This window comes from Tuber melanosporum (genome assembly GCF_000151645.1).
Source record: "Tuber melanosporum whole genome shotgun sequence assembly, scaffold_165, strain Mel28".
NCBI classification, from domain to species: Eukaryota; Fungi; Ascomycota; class Pezizomycetes; order Pezizales; family Tuberaceae; genus Tuber; species Tuber melanosporum.
Genome location: NW_003298825.1, coordinates 70,560 through 80,236, shown reverse-complemented (window position 1 = coordinate 80,236; position 9,677 = coordinate 70,560).

Genomic DNA, 9,677 nt, shown 5'->3' with positions numbered 1-9,677 from the left:
GAGTTCATATTCGGGTTCTATGTGGAGTTGGGTGGGAAGTGGGAGAATTATAGCTTGGGAGGGGAACCTTATTATTATTGTGTAGTTCGGAGGAGCAAAAGGTGCAATGTGTTGTGTATTCTTATTGAGGAAGGAAGATTAAGTTTATAACCTCGATTTGCTATTTTGTTTCTTTATCGGGAATAGTCCGCTTTTCTTGTATTTTAATTTCTTTGATGGCTACGTTGTGTGGATATTGCATGGTAGGAACCACACCATATCTCATAACTGTATATTTGGATTAGGCCTCCGGTGTTTATTGTATTCTACTTTCTGCTGTTGGTGTACTTGACTTATTTTGTATCAAATCATTTCGTATAGTTGTTCCATATTCATTTTGTCCATTATCATGTCATGAATTGTATAATTTGTGGCCTGACTCTGTCGATGTTGTCCATAATTTGTAAAGAATGGTCTCATGCCTCTTATTTCTTGTTTTCTATTATTGTATGCGAATTCGGCTATTGATAACAGCTTACATCTATCATCTTGCTGATAATTGACATAGGACTGTAAATATTGCTTGAGTATTGCATTTACCCCTTCTATTTATCCATTGGTTTGTGTGAGAAATGCGGTCCTCACCTGATTTTGTATCCCCATTTCTCCAATTAGTTTCTTCCATAATCCTGTTGTAAATGGTGTTCCTCAATCTGTAATGATATTCTTTGGAAGGTCGAGCAGTCAGAAAAACTCTTGGAAGAATGTCTACATCAAATCTCGCGTAGCCATATTCTTTTTAAATAGAATGAAATAACTCATTTTGGTCAGGCGATGTACCATGACGAGGATGCTGTTATATCCTGCTAATGGGGTAGGTCTGTGATGAAATCTATAGTAATTGTTACCCAAGGTCGTTCAGGAATTGTATTTGATTTCAGTAATCCATAAAGTGTGGATTTAGCTGTTTTAGTTGGTTGTCATATGTTACCATTTTTGACATAGCTTTTGACATTCTCGTACAATCCTGGCCAGTAGAATGACCTCGTAATGAATTCTGTAGTTTTAGCCATTCATTCATGTCCTGACACTGGGATATTGTAATGCTGTCTTATGATGCTCGCCCTTATTTTTTCTTCCTCCAGAATCTATTATTTTCTATCTTATCACATGTTTCTATTCTTCCTTTAGCATAAACCCAGGGTAATTTCTTTTTTCTTCTTTTTTCCTTCCTTCAATACTTCTCATATTGCCTGAATTGTTTTGTCTTTATCGTTTACTTTCTCCATTCTTTTTTTCCTGATTGATGTGAATTCGATAACTTCCATTGCCTCAAAGTACCCTGTTTGTAATAATGTTCCAGTTTTCTGTTCGATTCTTTCATCTTCTTTTGTTTGTAATTTGTTGCTTGCGATTCTGGTGAGAGCATCTGGCTTTCTGATCTCTTTTCCTGGTTGATATTCAATCTTGAAGTTGCCCTTGCTCAGGTATTCCATCCATCTTATCTGGTAATAGTTTAATGCTTTCGTGAGCATAAACAGGACTAGATTGTTGTAATCGGCAAAAATGCAGACCAGATGGTGGTTGTTCTGAATGAATCTTCTTCCTTCTTTCAGTGCTTAAACTATTGCTAATAGTTCCATGTTTGCAACAATATAGTTGCATTCCGCTACAGTCATTATCTTGGATTGATAAGACACTGGCCTCTATTTTCCATCTTCGCATGGTTGTGACAGTTTGCTGGAGCATAGATATTTTGAGAGATCCATTTCGATCATTGTTTCCTCGTTTAGATTGAAATTGACCAATATCAGTGCGGATGTCAGATGTGTTCTGATAGTATCATATTCTTTCTGCTCTGTTTCTTCCCGTTCTAATATTTTGTCTTTCTTGGTTAGGTTATTGAGTGGTTTAGCAAGCCTGCTAAATCCTTGTCTAAACCTTCGATAAAAGTTACAGAATCTCATGAAGCACTGAACATCTGTTTTGTTGTTTGGTTTGGCCCAGTCCTATATAGCTCCCATTTTGACCAGGTTGACCTTAAATCTGCTTTGATTGATGATGAATTCAAGGTATTCGCTTTCTTCCTTATAGAATTTCCATTTTGTTCATTTGATTTTCATTGCTAATTCTTATTTCTCGGCCATGATATTGCTAATGTCCTTTTGATGCTATTGCATGTTTTCTGAATAAATGAGTCTATCGTCCTGGTATACTATGCAAGATATATAGAGGTACTTGTGAAGTACTTTGTTGATCCATCATTGGAATGAAGCCAGTGCATTAGTTTGCCCGAAGAGTATGACCAGGTATTTGAACATTACATATTTTGAGGTGAATACTCTTCTCCATTCATCTTCTGCTTTGATTTGGATATTATGGTATGCCTCCTTGATGTTGAGTTTGGTAAACTATTTTACTAATTGTAATCAGTCCAATGCGTCTCCAATCAAGTGTAGCAGATATTGATACTTCTTAGTAACCAAATTGAGGGCTTTGTAGTTGACACAGAGTCTCATCTTTCTATCGCTTTTCTTGATGAATGATTTAGGACATCCTCCAGATGCGAAGTAGTCTCTAATCCATTCCCTTTTTAGGTTTTGCTTGATGTACTTTCTGAGTTCTTCGAGTTCTGCCACTGCTAGTGGGTATAGCTTCTTGTAGGGAATATCTTTTGATTTTCGCATTTTTTCATGCTTCTCCAGCTGAATCTCATAGTTAATTTCTAGTCTTCCGGGTGGTAGCTCTATAGCTTCCTCTTCCTGGAATAGGTTTGTGAACTGATGGTATTCTTTTGGAATTAATTCTTTCTATTCCTTTTTGCTTTGGAATTTTCTATCTTGGATTGCTAACTTGGTACTGATATTGATCTTCTCTAGAACAGCTAATTCATCTTCGTATGTCCATTTAAGAACTCTGGTGGTATCTCCTTTTTGATAGTACCGTCCCAAGGCCTGTGCTATGAATTCTTTAATCTCGATCCTTATTGTTATATCAGGATTAGTTTGGTTTGTACTTCCAAACTCTCTGTCTCCTCTGGTAGGATCATCTAGTTAATCCACTTCATGAAATTCTTCATCATTGATCCTTTCAATGATCAATTATGCAATTGGATTGCCTTTTTGTACTTTGTAATCTTGGTTTGCCAGATTGTCCAGAACTACTTTGATTTCACCTGTCTATTCCATGTTGATTACACCAGCATTGGTCCTGAGTTGATGTCGGACTGCTAGACTGCTGTGGGGTTCTATCCGTCCAGAGGTATTTCCTGGCAAAATAAGTACAATTCCTGTTGCTATTATTACCTGTCTATTGGCAGGTATTTTGATCCTCTCATTGGCATACAGGTTATGTTCCGCTGCCCTTTTAGAAGTCTTGGTAGGCACTTTTACCTCATGATCTAGCTTTTGTATCCAGACTCTTTAGTCTTGCCATATCTTGGCAAACTTTGTGTGCAAAGCTTCCTCTTCTGCTTCTTGAATTGGTATTGAGTAGACTACTGGCGAATAGGTCAGACATTGTGTTGCACATTATTTGTTGGTGAAGGTCACCTTGTTCTCATTCCAATCGATCATTGAATTGTATCTTAGTAACCATAACATCACTTGGACTATCTCATCATTTTTTAGATTTGCTACCGGGAAGGTTGCTGTTTTCCTATAGCTGTCAATAATCATACATATATCTGCAGTATGTGTTATAGATCCCCTTGTGCTTGGCTTCCCATCCACTAAGTAGACCTGTATTTCTTTCATTGCTTCCTTGATATGGAGGCTGTATTTGTCACAGATTTCCTTGCCGATGAAATCTTCGATAGTCACCCAGTCGAGCATTGCATATATTGTTGTCTCTTCATATTTTTCATTGTATATCTTTGTCTTGATCATCACATGATCTGCATCTTCTTCTCCTTGTTGTTTGTATAGTGTCAAATAATTGTTCGCTAACTTGATGGGTTTTCTAGGTCCGCATCTTAGGTCTCCTAGACAACCATTTACTAGGGATTCTCATCTTTTTCTGCCAATAAATTCTCCACAATCATCTTGCAAATGTTGCTCTGCTTTGGAAATTAGAAGCGATTGTTTCCAGCTGCTTTCATCTTGTAGTATCTATTGTCGGCTTAACTCCGACACTCCCATATCCTATATCCAGCTTTCCTGCATCTCAAGGTGAGATCTTTGTTCATTCTTCTTGTATATTCTTCCTTCAATAGGTTTAAGGCTGGTGCAGTCCTTACTTTCTCCAATTCTATAGGCAGGTTTAGTGATAATATGCTGCTTTCACATCAAGTTACTTGTGGTCTGAATGTCCCATCCATGTTCCAAGATAATTTGAGTATTCTGTGTGCTATGGTATTTGCCGAGTTGTTTTGAACCATTACTAGTCTGCTTTCCTGATCGATGTCCCATCTTGCTAACCTTTCTGACGTTGTGCAGGCTAAGTTGGAATTTTCTCATACTGCTTATAGTCATTCACTACAGCTCCTTAATAGTATAATGTAGAGGCCAGCATCGTTGAATTCTGCCTTGGATTCCAGTAGTAGACATTTGTTCCAGTATGCTGAAAGTGTTTAATCTCCTCCTTGGAGTTTCTCCAACTTTCGTTTTACCTTTTCTTTGGTATTGGAATTACCAAATTGTTGGAAAAGGATTTCCTTAAATTTGTCATATATTATCTAGTTCTTCTGCTTCTGTTGGTCTTGGAAGGGCATAATCTATTATCCTGGGAGTCCTCTTAATAGTGATTCTATATAGAGAATTTTGATATCATCCTGTTGTTCTCCTTATCCTTTGACCGTGAAATATTCTTTGCATTGTTCTAAGAATATTTGTCGCTTGTCTTCAGCTCTTTGGATATTTCTTTGTCCTGTCATTGTATTTCGTGTTGCTATCATGAATCACTGAAACTGGCTTACAGTTATGCTTAAGATATGGGTTCCTGGTACTGGAGTGGCTGGGGCCAGTGGTGTCAGTACTGCTGATTGAGATATTCTTCTTGATTATGTGATTCCAGCAGACAAGCTATCAACTGGTGATCTGTTTTCTGATATTACTGGACTTGCTGCCCTCAAGGGCTCTGCTGAAACCTAACCTAAGGCATTGTTAAATTCCTCTAGATTTAGGTTTTAGTCGTTGATGTTGATATCTCCTTCTCTATCTGGGTGGAAGAAAGCTGACTTATAGTATTTAGTGTCGCTCTAGGTGGCGCTTTGTAATATGACAATCCCCCTTCAGATGGTTAGTTCGTGGTAACATTGAACAATACTTTACTTCTTCTATCTTCTTCTCGGCTAACGATAGCAGTAGACATCAGCCCTTATTACCAATTATAGAAGACTTTTGTCTTCTACGAGGAATACCTATTGTAAGCTTTCTCTAACTGTTATTCATAAAGAGCTTTCTCGGCATAACAATAATAAAGGTTGTGATAATGATAAAGAGTGTAAAGGTGTTTAGTGTTCATTAACATAATAAATAGGAAAATCACTTAGAATTCAATCTAATTTTATTTATACTAGTACAGCCAACACTGGCATACAACTAGTCTCCTCCACGCTCCATAAAACAAACTATCTAAAATACACTACTGCGGACCTATTCTACCCCGCAACCGCTCCTCACAAACATAAATCCAAAAATCACTACCTACTTATGCACACGGGCGCTGACAGCGACTAGCGCTGCTCCGGATTAATGCACCCCCCACCGTGCTACTTAACCGCCATCTCATACCCTCACCGCTATCCGCCTTCAACACAATTTGTCCTACAAACTCAACAAAGGAAACATACAGTCTATCCCAACATCCGTCTGTCCTCTTGTAATGCAATCCAAGATCTAAATAACCCCCCGTCAATACTAACCCACAAAATGGGCAGCCGGGTTCCTTCAGCAACCTGTTCACCTCAGCCCATCTTAAAACATCAGATGTCCATGTAGCCAGGCTTAGCTCGTCCCACTGCTGGCGCTGAGAATGCCAAAACCGATTGTGACATATCCGTAAATATTGGGGCTTTCTTTTAAAGTGTTCTGCAAAGGTGGCGCTCTTTTCGGTGGCTGCAGCGGAAATGGCAGTACCACAACAGGGACACCCGCACCAATGCTGGTCAGGTAAAAAGAACTACTTCTTCGGCAGTGTCACCTCCCCTGGCAAGACGTAGTTACTACCGTTGTGTCTCTTTTCCCATCGGGTGCAAGTCGCAGGATCTCCTATCAACACTGTCCCACCGTCTCTTTTCCGCCATCAGTGTACTATCAAAGGAGTTATCCGCCACAACTAACTATGCATCCACAGCCCCAACATGACAAGGGATTCCCAAGCCCAACCACTGATGATCTGTCTACCAACATTTCTACCTCGGGACTGCTGAATCCTTATACAAGTCTTCATCAGCAGGGCACCCTCTAGCATAGCGGTGGCACTCAATCCAGTGGTGTCAGTCTTCCTTTCCATCATGGCTATCATGGCCAATGATGCCTATCCCACTGTGGATCCTTAACAAAATGTAGGAATCCATTTGTGTCAGGCCTCAGAGGTGCCGCAGTGACTTTGGTTCCTGGGCATAATACCCATGCCTTTCCATCACATGCCAACTCCCCCATTTCTCCTTACAGAGCTCCCGAGTCAGAGCCATATGACCAATCCTGAAGCTCACCCCTTCCCAAAGCAGGAGTCGCAAAGGGCGTCCGACACAAGCCTTGGCCTTCAGGTCGACCATCTCATTGCCGTTAATACCCATGTGACCAGGGACCCAACTGAAACTGACGTGAGAGAATGCACTCAACATGGGTACCATCACCTCCCACTGCTCAGCCAAGTCAGCATCTGAAAACATGTTAACCAGGATGAGGGCCAGTACACAATCTAAGAACATGTGGACCGGGCCCCCCTTGGCCATACCCTGAGCACATCGAAGGGCACACACCACAGCAAATAACTCGTGTTCTACAATACTTTAAGATGGGGGAACCGAGCACCTGTCAACACAGGTCAAGGCCCCTTTCTCAAACACCGCCCAAGCCACGCCAGTGCCCTCAGAGTACTTGGACCCATCTGTGTACACTACTATATTCGAAGACGCACAGAGGTCTATGTAAAGTTCATAGTAGCGGGCAGCCATTACCTCCTTGCCTTTTCCGATAGAATCCGTCGGGTGACAGGTGAGCTCCCTATCCAAAGTATGCAAGTGTACCACCATGCCTTCTTCTTTCCATTGCAACGGTATCTTCCCAAACTAGCAATGCTGGTCACAATATCGGTAATTGATAAACCGGCTATAACACCACCGTTGTAGGTACCTTCCCTGAATAGCAACGGGTAGCACCCCGAACCTGGCCAGTAATATATTGTTCGCCAGCTTCATAGGCATCCAAAATGCGGACCGGAGACAGTCGTTAATGTAGACCTGTATTTGCTTCACATATAACGCCTGGTCAGTTACAAACTCAAGTCCTTAGTAGACGGTCTAAAGGTAGACTGCCTGTACCAAGTAGTAAGTCTCCAATGCTCCTAATCTACTAACACGTTTAAATCTCCTCTCCAATGCCAAAATCCTTCTCCTAACACCTAATCTCCTTTCCAACCAATACGTTACATGGGAAGAGAAGTTAAGAAATACATTAAACCTGTATCCAAGAACCCGCAAGTCCTCTGAAGGCAACACCATTTCTTCCAACAATTCCATTCTTTCCCATGCCCTATCACCAAATCCAATCCACTGGGTCTTGAGGGCACTGAACTCCATTCCCCTGGCCCTAGCTATACGATCACAATCTGCAAATATTTCTCCTGTGTGGTATTGGGCCACTTTGTGGGACTCTGCCACTACCATGATAACCCTATCATCAACGTATGAGATCACTAGTTGTCGCACGCCCAGGGAGTACCGCATGCATGGCCTGAATATGTCTGCCATGTACCCACTAAAAAGGAATGGGGAAAGGGGCGAGCTCTGAGGTACTTCTTTACTGATATGGTAGTGTTAGGAGACGCATCAGTTGAAGCGAAAACGGACCGACCAACAGGAACTCCACCTCTGGATCCACTGGCACAGGTACAGGAAACATCCCGGGCCACCAGAAAGTCTGACAGGAGATGGACATCAATATTATCGAACCCCCCTTCGACGTCTATGGACAAGATCAGACATTTGTATTCCTTGTTATGTCATAAGAATTCAAAGACTACTGCCATGGCATTATGAACCCCATGCTTCCAGCGAGACCCGAACTGTGTTTCACCCAGATCGAGGCAGGCTGCCAGTCTCAACAGGATCACACACTCTGCGACCTTTACCGGTGTCGGCAGGAGATGTATCATTCTCTAAGACTTCACGATGTTATACCTGGGTTTGTCTAGCTTAGCTATGAGTACCACCTCAGCCTTATGCCTATCTGAGATATCGTGCTATAACCTGTAGTCAACCTGGCACCTCAACCTTGTTGTATCTCTTCGTTTCCAAAACCACAGGAAGGAATAGCCAATATCATCCTCTGCTGGGCCAGTATTTGTAGGGGACCTGGCAAGGGCAATTTCCATCTCTTAAGCACTATCCATGTCGATCTCAGAGTCCTTCCAAGGGGTGGGATCAACCGGGGACAACTGTTGTGCAATTAGGTCGCTAATGTCTGAGTGTGTAGTAGTATAGGCCCCATCTGTAAGGGCCATTGAGGAAAGGGTTCGCTTAGCTTCCAGCTTCCGTGCCAACCTAAATATTTCTGAGTCTGGGCTCTTGGCTATTTTTTCCCTAATGTGCTTGAGTCTAGCCCGTAATAGGCATGCCTGGTAGACACATTGGGCCAGCTTGTAGTCCTCTGTCCGCTCCACCGTGTATTTGCAGTATCGATGCAAACCGATCACATCCAACCTCATCCTTTCTAACTCCAGTGTCCACCACTCACACCGACCTCTGCTAACGGAGGCCCATGTGAGTGTGTCCACCACTCATCTCACTCCTTCCCACAACTTCCCATCTTCCACCTCTTGCACTCCATCCAACTTCTTCCTAACCTTCTCCTAGACTACCGTCATTCAGGCTGGCCTCCGATGCATGATATTATCAGGAAGGTCAACCACCAACTTGAGGGCTTGAGCACTATGCTCACAGCAAGTGGCATCTAGATTTCGATGCCTGACATACGGTGCTCAGAGTAGGCAAAAGATGATTCTGGAAATGTCTAGGAAGGTTAACACTGTTGGGTGGACCATGTTCATGTTGCGAGTCGGGACCGTGAACCACTGCTTCAGCCATCATCCACACATGTTATTATGGTCTGCATTGGGGTCCCAGCCCTGATGCCTGGCATTGAAGTTACCTAACGCAATGTCTGGTTCCCCGATTTTGTCCAATCAGCCAACAAATTGGTCCTTAGTATAGCCGGGTTGAAAGTAAACCCTAGCAAGCACTCACTTCACACCTTTTTCCCAATGGCCAATGCTGGCACTACTCTCTCTGTACCCTACCATTTTAAATATTCCACAAATATGGGACCAAATAAATACCTCAACACCTGACTTTTTAACAAAAGAAAACAAATCCCACCCATCAACATCTATAAGTGGATGTAGTCCCTCCATGTTAACCTGTGGTTCAATAATAAAAAACAAATTAATAAAAGAAAACAAATCAAATGCCAGCACCCAATTCTGACTACTGCTCTCCACATTTAATGCTATTGTCATAATACGCATTAAAAGGG